Source organism: Canis lupus, chromosome 24 (genome assembly GCF_011100685.1).
Source record: "Canis lupus familiaris isolate Mischka breed German Shepherd chromosome 24, alternate assembly UU_Cfam_GSD_1.0, whole genome shotgun sequence".
Taxonomy (NCBI): Eukaryota; Metazoa; Chordata; class Mammalia; order Carnivora; family Canidae; genus Canis; species Canis lupus.
Genome location: NC_049245.1, coordinates 44,911,215 through 44,937,719, shown reverse-complemented (window position 1 = coordinate 44,937,719; position 26,505 = coordinate 44,911,215). Strand labels below are relative to the sequence as shown.

At 49.5% G+C, this 26,505-nt stretch overlaps 1 long non-coding RNA gene across 5 annotated transcripts in view; it reads right to left on the bottom strand.

Annotated features, from left to right (window-relative positions):
- The window catches only part of LOC111092198, a 59,660-nt gene extending 33,884 nt beyond the window's left edge, over positions 1-25,776 (bottom strand). For 3 of the 5 annotated variants that reach the window (XR_005378079.1, XR_005378080.1, XR_005378078.1), the window contains exons 1-2: positions 25,645-25,776; positions 24,216-24,400 (exon numbers count right to left, since the gene is read on the bottom strand). This is a non-coding gene — a long non-coding RNA (uncharacterized LOC111092198). Of the gene's footprint in view, positions 1-23,679; positions 24,019-24,194; positions 24,401-25,644 lie in introns of those variants that run through there. The other 2 variants (XR_005378082.1, XR_005378081.1) reach the window with 2 other exon arrangements.
- Positions 25,777-26,505: the final 729 nt, after the last annotated feature.

The following is a 26,505-nucleotide window of genomic DNA, read 5'->3' as shown; positions in this document are numbered from 1 at the left end:
GATAGCCCGCCACCGTTGCCATATCGTGTCACAGATGCCACCGCACCCAAGGGGCCAGGGAACAGAGGTCCCACGCGGGCCACGTCTGAGTGCTGCCCACCGCAGGGCTGCTGGGACATCCCCCTCTGGCCCCCTAGGTGGCTGCTCTTCAGTGAACAGGGTTGGGGGTGCCCGGCTGGGTCCGTCGGGGAGCCTGCGACTCTCCATCCTGGGGTCATGCATTCAGGCCCCACATTGGGTGCAGAGCCTACTTTAAATTTAAATAAATAGGGGCTATACAAAAAACTTAAAAAATAAAAAAATAATAAATAAATAAATACACAGAGGTGCCTGGGTGGCTCCGTGGGTGAAGTGTCTGCCTTCGGCTCAGGTCCTGGGTTCAAGTCACTCTTCCCCTGGTTGACTTCCTGCTGGCGGGGGGCGGGGGGGAGTCTACTTCTCCCTCTCCCTCTGACTCTCTCCCCTACTCATGCTCTGTCTCTCTCTCAAATAAATAAATAAAAATTTTTTAAAAGTATATAAATAGGGGCACCTGGGTGGCTCAGCGATTGAGCATCTGCCTTTGGCTCAGGTCTGATCCTGGGGTCTGGGGATCGAGTCCCGCATCGTGCTTCCTGCAGGGAGCCTGCTTCTCCCTCTGTCTCTGCCTCTCTCTCTGTGTCTCTCATGAATAATAAAATCTTTTTTAAAAATGAAATTATTAAATAAATAAATAATTAAATAACGTGTACAGGTTGGTTGTTTTAAAAGTATAGATGAACAGTTAACACCAGAACAATTCAGTAGAATAACAGGGCTGTTACGTCCGAAGGCCGGCCTGTGTAGGTCACAACACAACCAGGGCAGCTCCGTGGGTCCCTGGGGCGGCTGGGACGTGGGGGCCTCGTGGCATCACGGCGGGAGCGGCGGGGATGGTGGGGGACGACAGAAGGGGAAGAAAGATGACCCGATGACAGAGAGAACAGAATTTTTAAAAAAATATTTTTTATTTATTCATGAGAGACACAGAGAGAGGCAGAAACATAGGCAGAGGGAGAGGCAGGCTCCCTGCAGGAAGCACGATGTGGGGCTCGATCCCCAGACCCCAGGATCAGACCTGAGCCAAAGGCAGATGCTCAACCGCTAAGCCACCCAGGCTTCCCTTTTTTTTTTTTTTTTTTTTTTTAAATATTTTTTAGAGAGAACAGAACTTAAGCAAAATAATCAGGGAAGAGCTGAGCTGAGCTTGGGCCAGTTGGTTTTCTCTTCTCTTCTGGGCGCGGAGTGCTGGGGAGCACAACCCCGTGAGCAGGGCAGGGCCGGGCAGGACCCCTCCACGGGCTCAGCAACCCCACAAGGAGCCTCAGCCTCCAGGGCAGGGTGCAAACATAGCACTTCTGAGAATTGCTTTTGTGTGGTCTTCAATTCTAAGGGACTTTCACATTTTCGCCCTGTGAGAGGCATGCTCTCATCAATACAAAAAGTGGTAGATGGTATATAAGGTTACAGGCCGTTGAAGTTTTAAGAGCTGAGATGTGGAAGATGTGTCAGGGGCGTCTCAGGCCGGGTGACCAGAGCGCGCACGTGCCCCAAGGCCGAGTGCTGAGCCCGCATGTGTCCCCCGCACTGGCACAGCCCGCTCAGGCCTCACCCTGGCTCCTTCCTTCCCACCCCGGTTTCTATTCCCTTCATCCCCCCTCCCTCCCCACGCACAGCATCCAAGCCCCGTCTGCTATTCTCATTTGTGCACCGTGGGGGCCTCTGAAACCCTCAAAGAAAGAGGGAGCCCAGAAAATGCCTCACAAAGGTGGCTGGATTGGACGTGAGCTTGCAGCTGGGGCATTACCTCCTGCCGGACCCAGGAGGCCTCCAGGACACCAACCAGGGGACTCCACGGGGGTCGCGGGGCTGAGAAAACTGATGAACGGACACAAGTCACACAGCTGCACATCTGCTCCGTCCACCTGTGCTCTCCGTGGGGGTCGCAGGAACTCCGGACAGGTGGGGGAAGGGGCTGGGGGTGCAGCAGCGAGCCGGGGGGACACCGTCCTGCCCTCGTGGGGCTCACAGCTCAGCTGGGAGGACAACCAGTTCCCTCAAACGAGGAGAAAGCACGGAGAGAAACACTGTGCTCAGAGTCCTGCAAAGCAGCCTGACATCAGGGAGCTTCCCCGACGGCAGGAGCCGGGGCCCAGACGTGGGGGCTGAGCAGGGGTACCCAGGGGTCCCGGGCCTGAGGCCGGCCCCCACTCCATCGCTGAGAGCATGCTGCCGCTCGCAGCTCGTGGTCCGCGTGTCCCCTCGCGGGGAGAGGCGTCGCTTGGCCTCAAAACTGTGCGTAAGGCTATAGGTTACCTGTTCCTGGGAGAGCTTCTAAAGGCTGCCGGCCAAGCGCAGGCACCCACCGGGCAGGACGCGGAACCGAACAGTGGGATAGAGGAGGAGGGTGACGGAGACGATGTCAGCAGTGAAGACACACACAGGAGTGGCCCTGCGGCTGGCCGGTAGTTGGGGTCTGGCGCACAGTCCCGGGAGTGGGGAGAAACCGCATCCCCTCTCATCCGGGGGCGCCCTGGGGAGAGCTGCCCCCGGCCCACCGCGGAGGGGCCCTGCAGACACCGCCCTCGGCGCCCCGCTCGGGCCGGGCATCTGGGGCGCAGGCTCGGGGGCATGGCCTACATGGTTTTGAACCGCCCTGCTTCATCTTTCAAACTCCATGGAAACGTCACACGGCCACCTCCATAACCTAGAAACGTTTGTGTGGAGTACAGTGATCTGGCTTTTCATTTTCTATTTGGAAGGTATGAGGAGCCTCGGGTGTGTCCCTGAGGTCCCCCGGTTCCGGCACACGGACAAGACCCCTGGGGGGTGAGCAGCCAGGGCCTGAGACGCCTGCCCACCCTCCCCCCGACTCCGTCCAGGCCTGGAAGGCGATGGGTGGCGACAGCTCACTGGTCCATCTCATGCCCCCACGCACCCCGCATTTCCGTCCTGCTCTAATTTACGTCACCCTCTGAGACACCCCGCAGACGAGAGGGTGTATGAATAAGCCGGCAACAATGGCGATTTGATTAAGCAGGAGCTCCCGTGTAGGGGTGGCTATTGTGCGCCAGGGCCTGGGTGAGGCCGTCCTCCCACTCCCTCCTCAGTCCTGCAAAGTAGACGCTTATTATCATCGGACAGAGAACACGGTGGCCAGGAAGTTTAATTGAGTTACAAGTGGTCACACAGCTGCCCCCGCATCCTTCATCCTGCCTGGTTGTGAGCCTGGGTGGCATCGTATTTAGGGCAGAGGTTTGGGGGTGATTATTCTCATCTTTTGTACTGACCCCGTACCCTGTCCCAGGCCGGGAACCCAGCCACAGGGTTGTCTATCACCCTTGTACCGAGCCACCCCACTGCTAGGAGAAATAAACCCACATTGTTCAAGGACAAGTATGGTCTGGGGTCTTTGGCTGGAGGACAGGACACAGGCCCAGGTGGCCAGTTCCAAATGGTGACCCACAGCCCTGACCTGAGTCCTGCAGGGACTGCAGCCGATCGCCAAAATAGCCAGGGCCGTTGCAGGGACCAAACAGGCAATGATGTATTGAGAATCTCACGCATGGAGAAGTCACATTTCTCCAAGAACATGTTTCCTTTTCTTATAGGGACACAGTAAAACCTGCCAGGAATTTTTTTTTTTAATTTTATTTATTTATGATAGTCACACAGAGAGAGAGAGAGAGAGGCAGAGACATAGGCAGAGGGAGAAGCAGGCTCCATGCACCGGGAGCCCAACGTGGGATTCGATCCTGGGTCTCCAGGATCACGCCCTGGGCTAAAGCCAGGTGCTAAACCACTGCGCCACCCAGGGATCCCTTTTTTTTTTTTTTTAATTAGGAATTTTTGATTGTCTTCTGTTGTGGGTTGAATTGTGATCCCCCCAAATTCAGACATTGAAATCCTAAAAAAAAAAAAAAAAAAAAACCAGGGCCTCAGATTGTGACCTTGTTTGGAAATAGGATCCTTGCAAACGTAATTAGTGCAAATGAGGTCACACTCAACTGGGTGGGTCCCTAACTTAGTAAGATCGATGTCCTTTAAAAGGAGAGAAGTTGGATAGGAGACAGAGAGCATGATGTGAAGATACAGGAGAACGCTCCGTAAGGAGGACGGCCACCCACTCCTGAGCCCGCCAGAAGCCGGGAGGGAGGCCAACACCTTGATCTCAGACTTCTGGACTCCAGACCATGGGCCACACATTTCCGTTGTCCTAAGTGACCCAACAAAATTATCTCAAAAAAAAATCCCCATGGAAAGACATTTTCACATTTTTTTTTATTTTTTATTTTTTAGATTTTATTTACAATTTAATATGTTATATTCTTAAGTGGAGGTTTTTAACACTGGGGGTCCTCAGATCTGTCCTGAGGGTCTTAAGGATTATTTCCATTCAGAAGTCAAGTTTCTGGGTTTGAGGAATAGCAGTGCCTCTCCACGGGCTTCCTCTGGGGTAGGGCGCCCGCCAAGAAGAGGGATTCTGGGGCCCGAGTCTGGCTTCCAGTCCCAGCTCCATCTCTGAGCAGGTTCCTTGGTTTTTCAACGCGTCCATTATCCCATCTGCAAAATGGGGCTGTACATAGTTGACCTCATGGTGTGTTGCCGCAGATTAAATCCGCTAACATATGTGTGGTTGGCTGAAGAATGTCCGTTCCATATATGCCCATGGCCTTACATTGAAAGGGCATCTGTGCAGATGTGGTGAAGTTAAGGATCTGGAGATGGGGTGGCTATCCTGGACCCCGGGTGGGCCACGTGTCTCCGTGTGAGAGGGGGGCAGAGGCAGGCTGGACTCACAGAAGGAGACGGAGCACCTGGCCTCGAAGGCAGGAGTGATGGGCCACTGCAGCCACCAGGAACTGCCAGACTGCATGGCCTGTTAGTTGGATGGTTGGTTTACCCATTGACCGAATATCCCCACCCCAAACCTGGGGCCCACAGAGGAGGTGCCAATAGGTGAACGGGAGGGTCTGAAGAGGAGGCAATGAGTGTCATTCTGTGAAACTGAAGCAAAGTTCAGAGCTGGGTCCCCAGGGAGGAGGTGGCCAGAGGAAGGGACAAATGTGAGAGGGAAAGCGGGGAAGAGGAGAGGGAGCACGCCCAGGGCCCTGCCCCCAGACCCTCAGAGCTTGTCCCGAGCTCCAGTCTGTGAACGACCACATCTGGACAGGTAACTGGTCCATCTGGTGAGGCGGGGTGGGGGGTGTGGTGAATGGGTCCATCTCATGCACATGGCCCCAGGAACGGCTGGCTGTCCGGGCACCGTGTGGCCAGCCAGGTGCTTCCCGGTGGGTGCACACCAGCAGCTCCTGCACGCATCTTGCTCTGGGGCTGTGCATCAGAACAGCCTGACACTGTGAACCAGTGGGGCCACCCTCTGCTCTCGTCAGTCGGGCTCCCTGGGGTACAACCCAGCACGAGCACGTGCTCGGGTCCATCCCACGGGAGGGTGACATGCAGCCAGGTTGCAGGACACTGGTCGGAAGGCAGCTCTGTCCAGGAAACCAGGAATCACATGGCCTTGAAGGGAGGGAAGAAGCAGGCGTTGGCACCAATCTGACTTGAAAACGAGGCAGAGGATAAAGCAACCACTCCAACACCAGGAAACATCCAGAACAGTCATGCCGCTGCGCCACTGCTTTGCCCCCAGGAGCACGATGAGCAGTGGAGGTGATGCGCGGAAAGGCTGCCGGAGAGGTCACAGTGAAGTGTCACGGATTTTCCCATCAAAATCCTCCTAAGTTGAACAACTAGAACTCACCACCTCCCCTGCAGAGTTACGGGGATGGGGGGCACAAAAGCATTCCATTTCCTTCATTTTCCCCCTGAGCTTAAAAATTAATAGAAATGTCATGTTTACTCCGTAATATGGGCATGTTTCTTTGGGTATAAAATAATGGGATTTTTTAAGTCTTGCAAGTTTCCAGTTAGGAGATGTACATAGAAGATGTAAAACTAGCGCTTTATAGCACCCACACTCCCCCCGCGCCCGGAGGCCAAGTGACCCCAGGGTAAGGGGGCCAGAGTCTGAAAAGCATAGGCTCAGAGCCCAACACATGGCCACCTCCCTCCAGCGGGTCAGGACAGGACAGGGGCGGCCACCTGGTCATCTCCTGCCTTCCGTTTGTTACCTGCTTTCTTGTTCACCCCACCTTTTGAATTTACTTCAGATTTGGGCTTCTGGACCTTTCTCAGAATGGAGAGAGGACACAATCAAATCATAACAACGGTGGCTTGATTAAAACAAGAGCTGCCAATTGTGTGAAAAACTCGAAGTTCCCTTTAGGAGGTCTGGATGGGGAGTCACAAAAGTCACATATTTTTTGTTATTTCTCCAAAATGCATTCAAAGTTTGTATTCCAAGCACAACACAACTGTGTTCATTTAAGAGGAAAATTTGCTTTTTATGAGACTTCATAGAAAATAAAGTCCTCGCTGAAACCAAGGCAGCAGAGGCTATGTGCCCTGAGACCACCGGTCTGGGCCATGTGCATCAGGGGTTCGGATCCTGTCTCTGCTTTTCATTTGTTCTACTTTTATTTTTTTTAATAATAAATTTATTTTTTATTGGTGTTCAATTTGCCAACATACAGAATAACACCCAGTGCTCATCCCATCAAGTTGTTCTACTTTTAAAGCCATGAGGAAGGAACCTCGCTGTGTCTCAGGCTCTCTGCATTGCCAATATCAGGATGGTAGCTGTATCTATGCCACAGGACTGCTGGATTTATTTTTTATTTATTTTATTTATTTGAGAAAGACAGAGAGCATGATGGCAGGGTGGGGGAGAGGGTAGGGGAGAAGCAGGCTCCCTGCTCAGGGCTGGATCCCAGGACCCTGAGATCATGACCTGAGCCAAAGGCAGATGCTTCACTGACTGAGCCCCCCCAGGTGCCCCAGGACTGTTGGGTTTAAAAAGACACAATCCCCAGGACAATACCTAGAATCCTGCCCGGACAGAGGGGACCCTGTGCACAACTGTTAGAGATCCCTGTATCAGCAGAAGATGCACCGGGTCATCTCACAGCTTTCCCAGTCCTTGGCATGTGGTCCAGGGCTCCCTGCAGGACCCACCCCAGTCTAACAAGAAGGAGTTTAGAAATAAATCAGCGGTCCCTCCTAGCAAGTACGTATTTCTCATTCCTGGTTTCACTCAATGGTACTCTCTACTTTTCCCCCCTTTGTCTCATTTTTAATTTTCTTTGCTACCTATGCCTAATTTTTGTTTTGTTGCTATGTTTTCTATTTCTCTGGGACATCTTTTTTTTTTAATTTTTATTTATTTATGATGGTCACACACAGAGAGAGAGAGAGAGAGAGGCAGAGACACAAGCAGAGGGAGAAGCAGGCTCCATGCACTGGGAGCCCGATGTGGGATTCGATCCCGGGTCTCCAGGATCGCGCCCTGGGCCAAAGGCAGGCGCTAAACCGCTGCGCCACCCAGGGATCCCTCTCTGGGACATTTTATTCCAGCTTTCAACAGCAATGCCTTACCTTTATCGGAGATCTACCCGGCACGGTACCGGGTGATCCTGTTCATCATACCTCATGACAAAAATCTCAGGGAGAAACTGTGGCCCAAGTCCTACAGCACTGGTCAGAGTGTCTCCAAGAGCTTATGTAATCTACCCACAAAACTGTAACTACTAGTGGTGAAAAGTTGAAGAGAAAAAAAAAAATCCATTGAGTCATTTATGTGCATAAAACCAAAACAACAGGACACAGGTAAGAGGGCATGAGCCCCAGAGCCCCAGCGCCCTAACAGCCAGAATCAGGAAGGGAAGGAGAACACTTTTGTCAGACGCTGAGCAGGGGAGAGGATATGAGGAAAAAAATTGTGCCAAGAAGCTTGAAAATTTTGATAATGAACAATTTTTTTAAAAGCCATGTTATTAAAACCTATAAAAGAAGAATTAAAAAAATCTGAATAAGCAGTCCAGGCCCTTCCCAAGAGCGATTAAGTCAGACTTTCTGGGTGTGTGGCCAGAGCACCAGGGTTTCCAGACTCTTCTGGGTGATAGGCAAGGGCAGCCGGGGCTGAGAACTCCGGGTCTGGAGGGCAGCCCTTGCTGGTGTATGAAATCACATGCATCACACGCCTTGCAGCTAGGTGACCCACCCTCCGGGTTTGCAGGGTCTTCAGGCAAGAACTAGGGAGGCCTGTGCAGACTGGGACAGCTGGTCACCCCATTTACAGTGTGGCAGAGAGACTGCAGGGACAGGAGCATGGGAGGGCCTTTCCTGGCCTCAGCAAGGGGGAGTCACGCACCAGCAAAGTCCGGTCCCAGGCCAACTGGGTGGTTGTCACCCCCACTGGCACCCAAACTGGAGGGAGCAGAGAGGACAAAGAGAACCATAAGGATAACAATGACAAGATCAAGGAAGGGTCATAAGATGGCACTCCCTCTCTCCCACTGACGTCCTGGGCTCTCCTCCAGGCAGTGCTGCTTAGCCCTGGCCTTGTGTTGGAATCAAGAAAAGAAGGAGGAAGGGCTTTAAGACCCCAGCAGGTAGGATCTGCCCTGGCCTCCCCGAAGCTTCTGGTGGAGGCGGTGGTCCCTGGCATTCTGGGCTTGCAGCTGCCCCAGCCCAGCCCGTGTCATCAGGGGGCCTGCTCCCCGTGCGCCTGCCTCTCTTCTCCTTTTCTAAGGACCCTGGTCCTTGGCAACCACCATGGGCTTTCTACCTCAGTGAATGTGACGATTCTAGGGACCTCCTGCTAGTGGATCAAAGGGTATTTGTGGCTGGCCTCATTTCATTTGCATAATGTCCACAAGGTTGCATTTTTCAATATAAACATCCTTTTTACATCTAAGTTGTCTTTTTTTTTTTTTTAAGATTTTTAATTTGTTTATCCATGAGAGACACACAGAGAGGCAGAGACACAGGCAGAGGGAGAAGCAGGCTCCCCACAGGGAGCCCGATGAGGGACTGGATCCCAGGACCCCGGGATCACAACCTGAGCTGAAGGCAGATGCTCAACCGCTGAGCCACCCAGGTGTCCCACCCTTTTTTTTTTTTTTTTAAGATTTTATTTATTTATTTGATGGAGAAATAAAGAGAGTCAGAAAGCACAAGTGAGGGGAGCAGCAGAGGGAGAGGGAGAAGCAGACTCCCCCCTGAACAGGGAGCCCAATGCAGGGGCTCGATCCCAGGATCCACAGATGCTTCACCAATGAGCCACCCCAGCACCCTCACATCCAGATTCTTAGTGAAAAGATGTCCTGCAGGCTTACCTAACCCCAAGTACATTGATGGGGACCCCTGGGAGTGCAGGTCTGCAGTGCAGCATGTGGCACAGCCTGGGCACCCACCCTACATCCCTTGTGCCAGCCCCCCACCCCCACCCCCAGGCCCATTTACCATCCTGGCCCTGCACTCATTCCCTGGGCAGCCCCTCTTCTCCCTACTCCGAACCACAGGCTGGGTCCTACTGCTCTAATTTATGAGGGCATTGTGAGCCCAAGGGGCCCTCTTTGAAATGAAAGGAGTATGTGAATAAACCCCTAACAATGGGAATTTGATTAAAATGCTAGCTCCAGCCATGGAGGGTCCTTCAGATCCCTCAGGAGGGACTTCACACACCCTCTCTCACTCCATCCCACACCAACGCAAAGAGGAAGGTTTATTACTCTCATTTGATAGAAGCCATTATGGCCCAAAAAGGTTAATTAATTTTCAGAAGGTCATACTGCTGGGTTGAGATGAATCATTCTAGCTGTATCCGGGGTGGAAAAACACAGGCATCACCCAGGTTTGGTGGTAAATCCACTGCCCCTGAGTCCAGGGGGGGTGGGGCGGGGGAAGATGTCTGCAATTGAATAATGATGGGGGCCAAGAGCAAGGGAGGGAGATGGGACCCTAGCAGATGACTAGTCATAATGGTGTGCCCAAGACTGGGGGTTATCTGGGGACAGTGGGATGAATAAGGGCTCCCCAAGGTGTGCACATGCTAATCCCTTGAACTTATATGGTAATAGGAGTTTGCAGATGGGATTAAGTTAATGTTCTTAAGATGGGGAGGTTATCCTAGATTATTCCAGTTGGCCCAATGGAACCACCAAAGTTCCCATGAGAAGGAGGCTGGGGGCTCCGAATCAGGGATTGGAAATGCCACTGGCTTTGAAAGTGGAGGAAGGGCCAAGAGCCATGACGAAGGCAGTTTCCAGGAGCTGGAAAAGACAAGGAAATGAATTCTCCCCTCGAGCTTCCAGAAGGAACGCAGCCCAGTGAGACTGATTTGAGAACATCTGACCTCCAGAACTCTAAGACAACACATTTGGGTTGTCTTCAGTCACTAGCTTTGTAATTAATTCAAGCAGCCAGAGGACATACCCCACGGGGACTTGCAGCTTCTAGCATCAGGAAGGCCTGGGGCACAGGGGACCAGCCGGTCACCCTAGACCCCAGGGGGACTTCCGTTCGCTGAGGTTGGTTTAGGAAAGGCAGCCACTGTCTCTCCAGGGACTCACGGGGGACGTGGTGCACGCGGCGCTGAAGCAGGTCCCAGGCTGGGTGCTGGAAGGGCCGTGACACTAAGGCTGAGAGCTCCGTGGGCTCCGAAGAGCTGCCCCAGCCCTTCCTGCCCAGCACCTGCATCACCCTCGCGGGCACCGTGAGCCTGGGACTCAGTATCCCCCCACCCACCCCGCTGGCGGGGCCTCCTGTGGAGACTTTTCCGGAAGGGATGTGCCGCCAGAAATTGAATCGTCACTTTCTTTGCTGTGGGAACCTTTTATTTTTATTTTATTTTTTTTTATTTTATTTATTAGTCACAGAGAGAGAGAAAGAGAGAGAGGCAGAGACATAGGCAGAGGGAGAAGCAGGCTCCATGCACCAGGAGCCCGATGTGGGATTCGATCCCGGGTCTCCAGGATCGCGCCCTGGGCCAAAGGCAGGCACCAAACCGCTGCGCCACCCAGGGATCCCTGTGGGAACCTTTTAGAAAGAACTTTACAAAAGCCTCCCGAGTAGAGGGTTAATGCACATCAGAAATACTGTTGGAGCTTAAGCCTCAGATTCCGACATCCGAGTCCTCCAACTGGAGTTTGGAGCTCCGACTGCGTAAGGGCCAGGCCGGGAGAGACAGGTGGGGGGAGAGGGGGGTCTAGGTAATCAGGCTCACAGAAGTCCCCAAAATGCTAATATGTAAGGAAACCAGAGATAAGGGAACAAACCAGACCTGCTCCAGGTGTGTGTGTGTGTGGGGGGGGTGGCTTTTTAAAGACAGTGACCTGTGACCAACAAAGACTAACCAGACCCCAGAAAGGAGCCATTATAGATGTTGTCACCAGTCCTCACTCAAACCAAGACAGCGTGAGAATGATAAGGCCACAAGCTCCCTGGTCGGTTGTATATGAAAGACTATCGGTGGAGTCTCATGTGGGCAACTCTGTGGGGACCCCTCTCACTCCTGAGAGCTTTCTCTGGATCCCCCCTTAATAAAACTCCACTGCTTTACTCACTCTCGTTCATCGGCGAGGCTCATGCTCCGACTCTGGGAGACAAGAGCCTAGCCGTCCCACTTCATGATCACCCTTGGCATGAAGTTTCCTTCGGGAATTTGCCCAAGTCTGAGAAATCGGTAGCTGCTCAGGCCTCCTCTGTAGGGCCTCGGAGCCGTCCCTGCACCTCCCAGGGCCACCTAACGACTGGCTTTCCAGAAAATAACATGCACACAGGGACTTGCACACACGTTCGTGTTTGGTTTTTATTTTTGTTAATTTTAATTAATTAATTAATTTATTTATTTATTTAAAATTTTAAAAGATTTTATTTATTTACTCATGAGAGAGACACACAGGGAGGCAGAGACACAGGCAGAGGGAGAAGCAGGCTCCATGCAGGGAGCCCAATGTGGGACTCAATCCCGGGACCCCAGGATCGTGCCCTGGGCCAAAGGCAGGTGATCAACCTCTGAACCACCCGCGGATCCCCACGTTCGTGTTTGTTATAAAGCTTACCGACACAAAGGGTATGTAGCAAGAAACCACAGGCCGTAAGTTACCGTGCTCTATTAAAAATTCCACACAACTATGACTTCAATGTACGTGGCATTTCTTGCAAAATCCATCGTCAGCTTTTAAAATTCTATTGCCAACAATAGAGTCACATTAGCAGGCTGTGAATGAACACTTGATTGATATCTGATTCAGCCTAAAATTCGGCTCACATCATTGACAAACAATTATAGTTCCGACCTGAATGCTGGTTGATATTTTCATTTATGTTAGCTAGTAAGATGAAAGTAATATTACAAAGACACATGTCAAAACTTCGCTCATTTGACAATGATGTGAGTAACTTCCTCGCTGAATTAGATAATCGTTTTCAAATACTGGAAGAATATTTCCTCAATGTTTTTGTGCTATTCACAATGTAGCAGACACAGATGTGACATATTTGAGGTTAATTTGCATTATTAACATGTTTCTATCACTTTATTAAGACTAGATAATCAACAAAACAATACAACAAGGACTGCCTTCCATGGCATAAATACTCCCCTCAGAGGCGATCGCAAACTACTGATGTGACACTGCTGATGACTATTTGGGAAGAGATGCCAACCAGCAGATGGTATTTCTGCCTCATGGACACACTTAGACATAAATGACCCCAAGAACACAGATAGTAGCAAAATAGAGTTTAAAAATTTGGAAGTGGGAGGGCAGCCTGGGTGGCTCAGCGGTTTAGCACCGCCTTCGGCCCAGGCCTGATCCTGAAGGCCCCAGGATCAAGTCCCACGTAGGGCTCCCTGCATGGAGCCTGCTTCTCCCTCTGCCTGTGTCTCTGTTTGTCTGTCTGTCTGTCTCTCTCTGTGTCTCTCAAGAATAAATAAATATCAGAAAGGGAGACAGAACATAAAGACTCCTAACTCTGGGAAACGAACTAGGGGTGATGGAAGGGGAGGAGGGCGGGGGGTGGGGGTGAATGGGTGACGGGCACTGAGGGGGCACTTGACGGGATGAGCACTGGGTGTTATTCTGTATGTTGGTAAATTGAACACCAATAAAAAATAAATTTATTATTAAAAAAAAGAATAAATAAATAAAATATTAAAAAAAAATTGGAAGTGGGGCCCCTGGTGGCTCAGTTGGTGAAGTGTCTGCCTTTGGTTCAGGTCATGATCCCGGGGTCCTGGGATCCAATCCCGCATCAGGGTCCCTGCTCAGCGAGGAGCCTGCTTCTCCCTCTGCCTGAGGTTCCCCCTGCTTGTGCTCTCTGTCTCCCATGCACATGCTCTATCAAATGGATAAATAAAATCTTTTTAAAAAGTAATAAAAAATAAAAATTGGGAAGTGATAGCTTTTGAGTAATTATTTACTTTTTTAAATATCATTTTGATTTGAACATTTTAATTTTTAATAATGGTTGTGGTAAGAAGCAACTTACAAAATTCCTGAAAATTTGACCATTGGCTCTGATGAGCCATGACTGGGTAGCCCTCGTACAACGCTGAAGGAAGTAGCCTAAGTTACTGACTTAAGCACCACTTTTTTTGAGGTGCCTTGTATTCCCACAAAATACATTTAGATGATACAATCATTCGGGTTTTTTCTTTTAAAGATTTATTTATTTATGCATGAAAGACACACAGAGAGAGAGAGAGAGGGAGAGAGAGAGAGGCAGAGACACAGGCAGAGGGAGAGGCAGGCTCCTCACAGGGAGCCCGATGAGGGACTCGATCCCAGGATCACCTCCTGAGCCCAAGGCGGATGCTCAATGGCTGAGTCACCCAGGTGTCCCTACAATCATTTTTTTAAAATTTATTTTTTATTCAATCATTTGTTTTAATGCAAAGACTGTTTCTCCCAATCTTTGGTGAAATTGGTCTTTGATAAAATTAAATGGCAAAGTGTAATGGTGAAGAATACTATCCTATGCTTTCCCTTAAGTGATGAGGGAACAGAAGGCAAGCTGAGGACGAAGTAGAAACTGCCCCCCCCCCCCAGCCCTTCCCCCCTGGTGGGACAGGTGGGACATTCCTCAGGCACTCCTGGCCACCCTAAAGCTAAGAAGGGAAAAACAAACAGTAAACTTACAGAGATCACAATCCTGCAAGACACGAGTTTCCTTCACTTTATAAATGTCTTAGTAATTTACAAGAACAAAGCATTTTTATCAATGGACTAGCTTCCGGAAGGAAATGTAGATATAATTAAATGTCCTTATAATCTGCAGCCCATTGGCAGATACTTGAAGTGGGCAGGGTGTACTGTTCCTCCAGAAGCTCTCAACTATTTTAATGTTAATGCCTTGCTTTCTAGAAGGAAAGATAACCTTAACAATGGCAAGGCCTCTGGTATCCAGTGAGTCCTCTTTAACATATGAAAATCCTTTTGAGGGATCCGTGGGTGGCGCAGTGGTTTGGCGCCTGCCTTTGGCCCAGGGCGCGATCCTGGAGACCCGGGATCGAATCCCACATCGGGCTCCCGGTGCATGGAGCCTGCTTCTCCCTCTGCCTGTGTCTCTGCCTCTCTCTCTCTCTCTCTCTGTGTGGCTATCATAAATAAAAATTGAAAATCCTTTTGAAATCTTCCTTTTCCTTACCTCTCCCAACTCCCCGGTGTATAATCAACCACCCCTCCCAACCCTAGCTAGAGGCAGCAGCTCTTTCTGCCCGCGGGTCCTGTCCCTGTGATTTAATAAAACCATCCTTTTGCACCAAGGATGTCTCAAGAATTCTTTCTTGGGGGATCCCTGGGTGGCTCAGTGGTTTGGCGCCTGCCTTTGGCCCAGGGCGCGATCCTGGAGACCCGGGATCGAGTCCCACGTCAGGCTCCTGATGCATGGAGCCTGCTTCTCCCTCTGCCTATGTCTCTGCCTCTCTCTCTCTCTCTCTCTCTCTCTCTCTCTGTCTCTGTGACTATCATAAATAAATAAAAATTAAAAAAAAAATAATTCTTTCTTGGCTGTCAGCTCTGGACCTCAGGACTTCACCCCACCAAACCTCACCTATATTCCAAAACCACATCATTAAGAAGCTATTAACATTAAAATTAAATTAAGCCCACCACAATGAGACATCACTTCACACCCATTAGGCTGGCTAGTATCAAGGCAAACAAACAATAAGTAAGGGTTGGCGAGGACGTGAAGAAATTGGAACCCTTACGCATTGTTGATGGGAGTACAAACTGGTGCAGCCACTGTGGAAAATAGTATTGTCATCCATCAAAATATTAAACATAGAATTACCATATGATCCAGAAATTCCACTTCTGGGCATATACCCAAAAGAAATGAAAGCAGAGTCTCAAAGGGATGCTTGTATACCCACGTTCATCAGCAACATTATTCATAATAGCCCCAAAGTGCAAGCAGTCCAAGTGTCCATAGATGGATGAATGGATGCATGAAATGTGGTCCATCCATACAATGGAATATTATTCAACTTTAACAAGGAAGGAAATCCTGACACCTGCTATGACCTGGATGAAACTTGGGGACATGCTGAGTGAAATAAGCCAGACACAGAAAGGCAAATACTGTAGGTTCCACTTATGAGGTTCTTAGAGTTGTCAGATTCAGAGACAGAAAATAGATGTTGGGTGCCAGGGGTTGGGGTAGGGAGGGTTGTGCAACAGGGATGAGGAGTTAGTGTTTAGTGGGTATAAGTTTCAACAGGGAAAGATGGATGGTGGTGATGGTCACACAACAATGTGAATATACTTAATGCTAAGCACTCAAAAAAGGTTGAAATGGTAAATTTTCTGTTGTATATATTTTACCACAATAAAAAAAAAAAACAAAGTAAGTAGATGGAAGGAAGTAATAATAAGAGTAGAAATTAAGAAAAAAGAAACTCTAACAACGACATAGAGAAGTTAAACCAAAAAAATTCCTTGAAAAGTTCTACAAAGTTGGTAAACCTTTAGACAGACTGATCAAGACACAAATGACCAATATCAGGAACGAAAGAAGAGAGAAAATATGGTTTTGTGCACTTTGAAACGCATTAGAAAGTTAGGTCTCATGCTAAATGTTCTCCTAGAAAAACAAAAAACAAGGAAACTCTGATAGGTGGTGGATGCGTCTATGACCTTGACTGTGGGGATGGCATCACAGGTATTCACATATGTCCAAACTTATCAAACTGTACACATGAGATATGTGCATTCTTTGTATAGGAATTACAACTCAATAAAGGTATTGAAAAAGAGAGAACACCACCGATGCTAAACAGCTTTATGCTGATACATTTCATAAATTAGATGAAATCAATGGATTCCTTGAAAGAAAAGAAGTTCCAAAATGGATTAAAAGGAAGAAAGAAAACGAAAGAGCTCTATATCAATTGAGAAATGGAATTCACAATTAAAAAACCTTCCACAGGGACAGTGTGATAATTTATGTTAGCCAATTCCAAGGAATCAAAAAAGGCTCTAATTGTTTAAAGTTTCATGTTAATTGTGGTAATAAATGAATTTATCGTATTTGTTAAGTTTTACAAAAAGAAGGTCTTCCGATAACTGTAGAGCAGTTGCTTTGAATCAATATACAAAACCAATGTATTTCTACATGCTAGCAAACAATTGGAAAAGGAAATTTTAAGATACCATCAAACAACATGAAATATTTGGTAAAAAATTTAACCATACAGATTTAAGATCAATAGCTACAAAATCTTGCTGAGAGCAATTAAAAAGGACCTCAACAAATAGACACATCATGTTCATAGATTGAAAGACTTGATATTTGCCTGTAGATTCAGAGCAACTGCAATCACAATCTCAGCAGGCTTTTTTGTAAATTTAACAACTGATTCTAAGATGTATGTGGAAATACAAAGGACCAAGAATAGCTCAAATGACTATGAAACAGGAAAACAAAGTTGGTGGACTCATACTGTCTGACTTATGACTTTTTATAAGCAGGAATCAAGACAGTATGATATCGCATTAAGATAGACAAATCAATGAAACAGAAGAGTAGGTTCTGAAATCCATTCTCACTCAAGATGGTCGAGTGATTTTCAAGAAGATGCAAAGAGAATTCCACCAGAAAGGCTAGCATTTTCAAAAACTGGTGCTGGAAAAACTGAGTATCTGTATGGGGGGGGGGGAGGGGGGATCTTGATACTCTTAACATACAATGTACAAAAAATGAGCTCAAATTTGATCAGAAATCTAAATACAAAAATCAATATTACCATGTATCTAAAAAAAAAGAAACCAAGGAGGAGTGCCTGGGTGGCTTAGTCATTTAAGCCTCTGACTCTTGATTTCAGCTCAGGGTCCTGGGGTGGAGCTAGCTCCATGCTCAGCAGTGAATCTGCTTGAGATTCTCTCTCCCCCTCACTCTGCCCCTCCCCTGCTCCTGCCCTGTGTCTCTCTCAAATAAATAAATCCTTAAAAAAAAAATAAAAAAAAGAAAAAAGAAAAGAAAATAAAGGAGAAAATCTTTACCATCTCAGCATAGGTCTTAGGTCTGATACCAAACCAAACCAAGCCATAAATAAAAATTGATGTATCTTTAATTTTAAAGATGAGGTCAAATTTAAGTGGTCACCTAAGAAAAATGAAAGCCAAGTCAACAGAAAGCCCACGAATGTTCACGGCGACTTTATCCATAGTAGCCCAAACTGTAAACAACCCAAATGTCCCTCAGCAGATGAATAGTTACATATCCATGCCCTTGACTACTACTCAGCAATAACAAACAGAACCAATTACAGATACACTCAAAACATGAATGGATCTCAAAAACACTTTGCGGCATGAAAGAAGCTAGACGCAAACAGCTCCATGAGTCCTTTTATGTGGAAATGAGGAAAACGTAGAATTATCTATAGTGACAAAAGGGGGCAGGAGCGAACATTTTGAAAGAGATGAAAACGTTCCTTATCTGTACTGTTGTGGTCACACATGTGCTTACCTTTGCTAAAACTCGCTGAACTATAAATGGATGATCTTCACTGTATATGAATTGAAAGGTAGAGTTGAGAAGAGCTTCTGTGTTAGGACAGGTGTGATCTAAGAGAGGCATGTGTATGTGTGTGTGTGTGGTGGTGTCTGTGGAGAGTGCATATTTGGGACAATAGGCAGAAGGCAAAGACAGAAATGGCTCCATAAGGCACTTGGAGGAAAAGAGAGGGACCCTTTCTGTGGGCAGGGAAGAGGTGGGCTAGGAGCTCTGGTTGTTTCAAATGGACAATCAGGCTTTGTCCTCAGCCTGGATCTTAATCCTCCAAGGCCTGGAATTGCGGTGTCTGGCTGCCCCGGGACAAGCCCATGTTAGGGCCATGCTCACTCAAGGGGTCATATCTAGATTCTGTGCGTAGCAGGAGCCCAACGTTTAGGGTGGGGGTGCACTCATTGCTGCTCATGCAGACGTCTGCGGGCAGGTGGCCTTTGTCTGATATGGGTGCATGGCAAGTGCGCTGCTGTAATGTAGCTGGGTCTTGACAGGGACAAACAGCCAGCAGTGGTACCCAAACTCTGGTCCAACCGAGGAAAGGAGAGGTAAGAAAAATATTATTTGTAGTAAGAAATAAACAGGTATGGCTTTTGCCTGAGCAAATGTTTTACTTCTGTCTCATGGGCCCTGGTTGGGACCACGTGTTCCTCTACTGCTTCCTAGGAAGATTGCAGCCCTGAGTCCAGACTCCCAGTGCTGGAGGGTCTTAGGGTGCCCTGCAGGGGTGTGGGTGCTCACCACCAATGGGTGGGAGGCAGCGCCTCTCCTACTCCCAATTTTTGTGCTTTGTCTATTAAAATTAATGAGAATTTTATCTTTCACTCTTTAACAGTAAGATTTTTTACAATATAAAAGTAATTGCATTCTTTTTTTTTTTTTTAGTAATTGCATTCTTAATTTTCAAATGTTTAAGTTAAAAGGTGTCCCAGGGCTTCATAGAAACCCATGAACCCATGCACCTAGCCAGGATCCCTGGGGCTTGGGGCCCCACATGGGGCCCATGCACCCCGCTGGACCCACTCCTGGGCCAGCTTGGAGTTTGCTCCCACTCCCCTACCCACTCCAAACTGCCTACCGCTCTGGCCGATGTGCCATCATGAGTCCTCTTTGAGAGAGGGGGAGTGTGATATGTACCTAACAATGGTGATCTGATTAGAATTAGCTGCCATTTACGGAGCATCTATTATGTGCCAGGCACTGGCTAAAGTGCTCACATTCCCTCCTCCTAACACTGCAGGGGGTTGTTTGCCACTCTGACTTCACAGAGGACGCAGAGGCCCCAAAAGATAGGCGGTAACACAGGGCCCCACTGCTAGTAGAGGGGTTCTGCTCACTTTCTGGGGGGCTGGCACTGCCATCACAGTGCTGGGACAGGCCCCCCTTCTAGCCACTGTTGCTAAGCACTCATGAGGACACACACACACATACACACACACAGCTCCACACTGTTCCTTTCCCAAAGTGCATTTGCGTGGTGACCCTAACACCTGTCAGGACAGGGACCAGCCTCTGAGGCCCCTCACTCAGAGCCCCTCTCCTTCCCAGCTCCCTTCTCTCCCCTCCTCTTTATCCTATGCTAGTCCTGGGGGTGGGGTGGGACTGGGTAGGCATCCTGTAGCCACCCCCTGCAGCAGGGGGACACTCTCCGTTCTGCATTGTTACCCCCGCCCCACGCACTGGCGTGGGAGTGCAGAGCGAGGCAAAGCACAGCGAGTGTCTCTGGCGGGCTCCGTGGGGGAGGCAGTACCACCAAACAGGCTGGGGGTCAGAAGGGAAGCAAATCAGTAAAGGAAGCTCAGCAGGGCCCCACACAGCCTGTGCAGCATGACACAGCAATCAACAGCAGCTTTAGTCAAAAATCAGGAAAAATGGTGTGAGTAACGCTTGTTTTGCTTTTTTTCTTCTGGGCCTTATGAATTTTGGAGCTCATGAATTTGGAACTCATTGCCCTCTGGTGATCATCAGAAAGCACGTCGTAACTGGCGCTGCCCCATCCACCAGAGGGCAAGATGCAGCATGGAGAGGCATGAGCAAATGCTAGATGTTTCTGAAGCTCCTTGTTTGATGTTAAGAATGCAACTGGTTTTTCAGTCTACCTCCAACTTTGTGCATTTCGGGTTTAAAGATAAAAATCACATTTAATGCCATCCCTATCGAAATACCAATAGCACTCCTCATAGAACTAGGACAAATCATCCTAAGATTAGAATGGAACCAGAAAAGACCCCAAATAACTAAAATAATCCTGAAAAAGAAGAACGAAACTGAACTTATCATAATCCCAGATCTCAAGCTAGACTACAAAGCTGTCGTAATCAAAACGGTATGGCACTGACACAAAAATCGGCACAAAAATGTTAATGGAACAGAGTAGAGAGCCCAGAAATAAATCCACGATTATGTGGTCAATTAATCTCCAACAAAGGAGGTAAGTTATGTAAATGGGAAAAACAGTCTCTCCAACAAATGGTGCTGGGAAAACTGGACAACTACATGCAGAAGAATGAAACTGGACCAGTTTCTTATACTGAACACAAAAATAAGCTCACAGTGGGTTAAGGAATGCAAACACCTGAAACCATGCAAATCTGAGAAGAGAGCACGGGCAGTGATTTCTCTGACGTTGACCACAGCAGCATTTTTCTAGACCTGCCTCTTGAGGGGAGGGAAATGAACTTTTGAGACTTCATCAATATAAAAAACTTCTAGAAGCACAGAGAAGGAAACAATCAACAAAACTAAAAGGCAACCTACCGAGTGGAGAAGATACTTGCACATGACACATCAGATAAGGGGTTAGTATCCAAAATAAATGAAGAGCTTATCCAACTAAACACCAAAAAGTTAAATAATCCCATTTGGAAAACGGGCAGAAGAAACAAACAGACGAGATTTCTCCGGAGAGGACATCCAGGTGGTCCACGGACACATAAAACGATGCTCAGCCCCACTCATCATCAGGGAAATGCAAGTCAAAACCACCACGAGACACCACCTCACACCTGTAAGAATGGCTAAAATTGGCAACAGTGAAGCACCTGCCTTCAGCTCTGGTCATGGTCCTGGGTTCGAGCTCCGAGTTGGGCTCCCCGCTCAGTGGGGAGTTGGCTTCTCCCTCTCCCGCTGCCCCTCCCCCTCTGTGCCCAGCTCATGCTCTCTTTCTCTCTCAAATAAATAATAAAAGAAAAGAATGGCTAAAATTAACAACGGAAGAAACAACAGGTGTTGGCGAGGATGGGGGGACAGGATCACTCGTGCGCTGTTGGTGGGAATGCGCACTGGTGCAGCCACTCTGGAAAACAGTATGGAGGTCCCTGAAAACGTTAAAGAGAGAACTAGCATGCTATCCAGTAATTCCACTACTGGATATTACCCAAGAAATATAAAAACCCTAATTCCAGAAGATACGCACCCCGATGTTTATTGCAGCATTATCTACAAGAGCCAGATTACGGGAGCAGCCCAAGCGTCCATCAACAGACGAATGGATAAAGAAGATGTGGTCCATATACACGATGGAATGGCATTGCTCAAACTCATTTACTTGGTGTGTATAACACAATGGGATGTTGTCACTAAAAAAAGAATGAGATCTTGCTACTTGCAACAACAGGGATGGATCTAGAGGTTTATAACGTTGAGCGAAATGGCCAGAGAAAGACAGACACCATATGATTTCACCCCTACGTGGAATTTAAGGAACAAACGAGCCAAGAAGATACTAACGAGGAGCTGGACTCTTAACTACAGGAAACACTGACGGTCCCCAGAGGGAGGCGGTGAGGGGGCGAAGGGCCCACTCCCACGATGAGCACGGAGTCATGCGTGGACTCGGGCCGGCCGCTCTGCCGCCCACGGGGCTCACCTGGGAGCCCACCCGAGGTCCCTACCCTTGCATTTTCTTCCATGTTTGGTTTTCCCCTTATTTTATTTTATTTTTTAAATTTTTGATAGTCACAGAGAGAGAAAAAGAGAGAGAGGCAGAGACACAGGCAGAGGGAGAAGCAGGCTCCATGCACCGGGAGCCCGACGTGGGATTCGATCCCGGGTCTCCAGGATCGCGCCCTGGGCCAAAGGCAGGCTCTAAACCGCTGCGCCACCCAGGGATCCCTGGTTTTCCCCTTATTTTAAATTCTGTTATGCTGCTGGGATTATAATAATTGTAGCCAATATTTATCATGTCCTTATGACAATTCACCCTCACCTTTGAGATGGCGACTATTAATACCCTCGGTAAAAAGAGTAAACTGAGGCAGGAGAGTCAAGCAACAGCCCAAGGCCACAAGTGACTGGCAAAACAGAGTCTAGAATGCCAGCAACTGGACAAAAGCCTGTGCTCTGTCTGGACGGCCAGGCCACTCACGACTCACGCACAGTGGCACAGAAGCCACCCCAAACTCTTTGTAACAGAGAATGGCCTGTGAGCAACATTCACAAGAGCCCCGAACCCACAACAACCCCAATGTCCACCAACTGTAGCCCACAGACTAGTCCTACGGACTGGGACTTGCTCGAGCAATAGGTTAGGACATTAGAACAACGACGAAACGAATGAATCCCACAGACAGGAGCTCAAACAGAAGATGCCAGAGGCATATAGACATACCCTGTAATGCCTCTTAAATTTTGGAAACAGTGCGTGGGTACCTTTGGGGAGCAGAGGAGCTGGTGAGGGTGCAGGGAGCCTGCCGCGGCCCTGGGATGTTGTGTGCGCCGCCATGGGTGGTGGCGGGTGTGAAGGTGCAGGGACAGGCACGACGCTGCACCCCGTAAGTCAGCAGCGGCCGAAGGGCCCCAGATCTCTGGCTCCTGTGGCCGTTACCTGACATGGCCCACAGGACTTTGCAGATGTGATTTAGAGTACATTTGGCCCACTCAGAGAATCCAGGATAACCCCTTGTTTTAAGGGGGGGCTTATCTGAGTGGGCCCGACGTACCGCCATGACCTCTAAAAAAAAGGATTTTCCATTTTCCCTGGCTGGAGAGGTTTGAAGCCTAGATTCATTTTCCATTGTTGCTGTAACAAATTGCCCCAAACGTAGCAGCTTCAGGCAATGCAACCTTATGGTTTTACGGCTTCTGGAGGTCAGAAGTCCAGGGGGGCTCTGGGCTCTCCACTTGGGGTCTCTCAAGGCCTAAATCAAGGTGTTGGCCAGATGTTCTGTGCTGGAGGCTGGGGGAGTGTGGGGGGTGGTCCAGAATCCTCCCCCTCTCCCCAGAGCTTCTTTCCAGATAAACCCAAGGCCATGCCCCTCCAAGAAAGCTGGAAAGAAGGGCATCTATTAGGCAGGGCCAGACCCGGCGAGGTATGAACCTCAGACACAGAGACTGAGGAGGGGGCCCTGAGAGGAGTGCGGGCCTGCTGTGCGCATCCTGGGGACCTAGCCCGTCTCATCCTGGCCCCAGCCCCACTGAGCAGACCCCAGGTACTCAAGGAGAGGATCAGCCTCCCTGCGGCACGTGGCTTCTAGGGCTTCAGATCAATGCATACTCGTTCACTCACTCACGCCCTCATTCCCTCACACCCCAGTCCTGGCCCCAGGGGGTAGGAAGTGCACATAGTGTCAGGTGCCGTGCTGGGAGCTGGGACCCCTGGTAAGTTCCCCACCTGGGCTGGGGTCCCTCTTCTGAGTGGGGCCTACTTAGAGTTGCTGCATTTAGCAAAAAAACAAAACAAAACAAAACCACAAAAAAAGGGGGTGCCCGGTTCAATTTAATTTCAGTATATAACAGAATTTTTGAGTAGGAGTATGCTGCATGTACTATTTGGGGGCACACTTATAGTAGAAATAAGTATGTGCTGTTATTTGAATTTCAAAGCTCCCTGGACACTCTGCATCTCACCTGAGGCCTCTGCCCCACTGTGGCCAGCTGGGAAAGTCACACTTTCCTTAGTTACCCTGGCCACTGTGGGGCCTGGCCTGCTCCGGGACCCCCTGCAAAGGACAGCTGACCACACGGGGACAGCCATCCCCCGGGTGGCAGGCGGCCACCTGCACAGCCCTCCTGCAGTCCTGCCCAGCTTGGCTGCTAAGTCGACTCCAGGTCCCCTGAAGCTCAGGATCTCCGATGTGGCTGCACAGTGAAATCACCCAGGAGCTTAGGGACCTCCTGCCACCCGATGCCACCCCAGGGATTTGGACCGAATCGAAACTCTCAGAGCTTCCTGAGGGATGTGATGTGCAGCCAGGTTGGATACACCCCCTGGGGTGGGGGGTGGCCTGACTCAGGACACCTGTCTGAGAACAAACCTCGAATGAGAAGCAGGGTACCTGGCTGTGGCTGGCGGGTTCCCGTCCTGCCTCTGTCATTTGCTAGCTGTGTGGCCTCGGGGGGTGGCCTCTGCTCCCTGAGCACCAGAGTCCTCCCTTGTCTCTCGCGAGGCTGTGGTGAACCGTCCATCAAGACCGCCCTTCCCACAGTTCCCTGGACCAGCCGCACCGTCAGCACCTGGGACCTCGGGAGAGAGGCAAATTCTTAGAAACTTGAGGGTGGGGCCAGCAAGCTGCCTTTTAACAAGCATTCCAGGTGATTTTCGGATTCATGCCAGCCACAGGTGTGAGTAAGGTGAAACAGGTTAAGGGCAAGACACAGAAAGATGGAGAAGTGAGAACTAAGGGCCCAGCACTGACTCCTGAATCTGGGGGCTCCCTCTCGCCACCAGACCCCAATGATGTTGCTCTTTCCCCGCTGCCTGCACAAGTTTAAGGCTGGTCATTGTGCAAGAACTTGCCGGTGGCCCCAAGACTCAGCACATTTCCTCCCCAGCCCAGGGATGCCCACCTGCCACCTCTGAGAGATGAAAGCCCCACCAGGCACCTGCCTTGCTCCCTCACTCCAGGCTGGGTTCCCTCCACCCTGCCCCCCAACCGATGCCCCTCTCTTCCCCCAACACTAGGCCGAGAGCTTCCTGCCCCAATGGAGCCTGGCAGCCACAATGCTCCCCTGGATTCTCCAGAATCTGGAGTTCAGGCACACTTTGGGGACAAAGCTTCCCATTCACCTCCCAATTCTTTAAACCCTGCAAGCCACCTACTGCTTGAAAGTAAAAATGTAGAGTGATTGCTGATTGTGAGCTAGAACTGAAATAATACCGATTTTCGTACTTTGGCTAAGTGAAAATAGCTTCTATCTCTCTTGGCCTGGGGCTTTGGAATCACAGAAGCCCTGTGCTCAGCCCAGATTGGCTGGATCAGTTGACTTCTCTGAGCCCCAATTTACTCAGCTCAAGTAATGTTAATAATCACTATTACAATGATCGGGTAATAGAATTTGTGAGGGCTTTATCCTCCCAGCCACTCTCGGAGGCAGCTGGGGAGCCCACAGCTGGTAGACGGCCCAGATTCCTGCTCGGGGGGAGCCTACCTTCCCCTTCTTTGGGGAACAGAACCCCTGTTTTCTTCTGCCCCCCCCTTCAGATGCACGGGCCTCAGGGGCTGTGACACAGGCGTTTTGGGGACCCAGTCGTCACACGTGGGTTACATAAGCTACCACAAAAGGATCGAACCCAAGTCAACATATGGTGACTTAAAAAACGATTAACTTCATTTAAGAAAAAAAAGAAAAGATGACTTTTTGTTGAGTTAAAAGAAAAAAAAAAAGAGCAACAACAGAGCAAGTCTGTGTCATTAACTGGAAGCAGATGGCGGCCTCCGCGGATGGCCTGCGTGCAAGCTCATCCCTGTTCCCTCTCCAGCCTACCCGCTCCGAGGCCTTCGTTCTTCACAAGGCTGGGCCTGGGCTGCCATAGGTGCAGAGCTGAGCCGCGGGCCCTGAGCCCCCCTGCCTTGACTTCCTGCAATCACAGAACATCTGCTGTGCTGAGCCTGCCCTGGGTCCCCAGGGCCTGGCAGGGCCATTAGTCATCGTCTCATCTGGCGATGTCACAAACGCCCCCTCACTCTCCCTGCTCCAGCTGGTCCAGGGGCCCCCCAGGGGCCTGAGGGATGAGGCTGGCTCCAAGGCCCCCTCCTACCTCTGCATCCCCAGCCACGCGGGCCCTGAAGCCAGGACCCTGAGTGACAGCCCATTGACACAGGCCAGGGCCATGTACATAGGCAAGACTCTTCAGCGATGGGAAGGGAGGTTACAGCTCTCTGGCTGGCTCTCTGAGTATCCGTACCTGGTTCTCTCCCTTCTCACAAGATGGGCACAGGCAGCCCCTTTGCCCAGAGACCTGAGTGGGGTTCCTGGTACATATATTTTTATTAAAGCCCCTGTATTGATGCAGGCTCCTCAACTGCACGAGACCCAACTCACAGTGGCTTGAGCAAATGGAAGAGTGGTGGGCTCATTGCCTGAGAAAGCCAGAGATTCCTGGCTTCAGGCATGGCTGGATCTAGGTGGTCCAAATGCGTCATAGGAGTGTGACGTCTTCCATCTCTCAGTGCTACATTCCTCTGTGCTTGTTTCTTTATCTGCTACCAATCTCTGTGCAGCAAATTACCACAAAATGTATTGGCCTAAAACAGTAAACGTCTAAAACCTCACACAATTTTTGTGGATCAGGAATTCAGAGGAGGTGTCATGGTTTGAGGTCTCTTGTGAGGTTACGATCAAGAT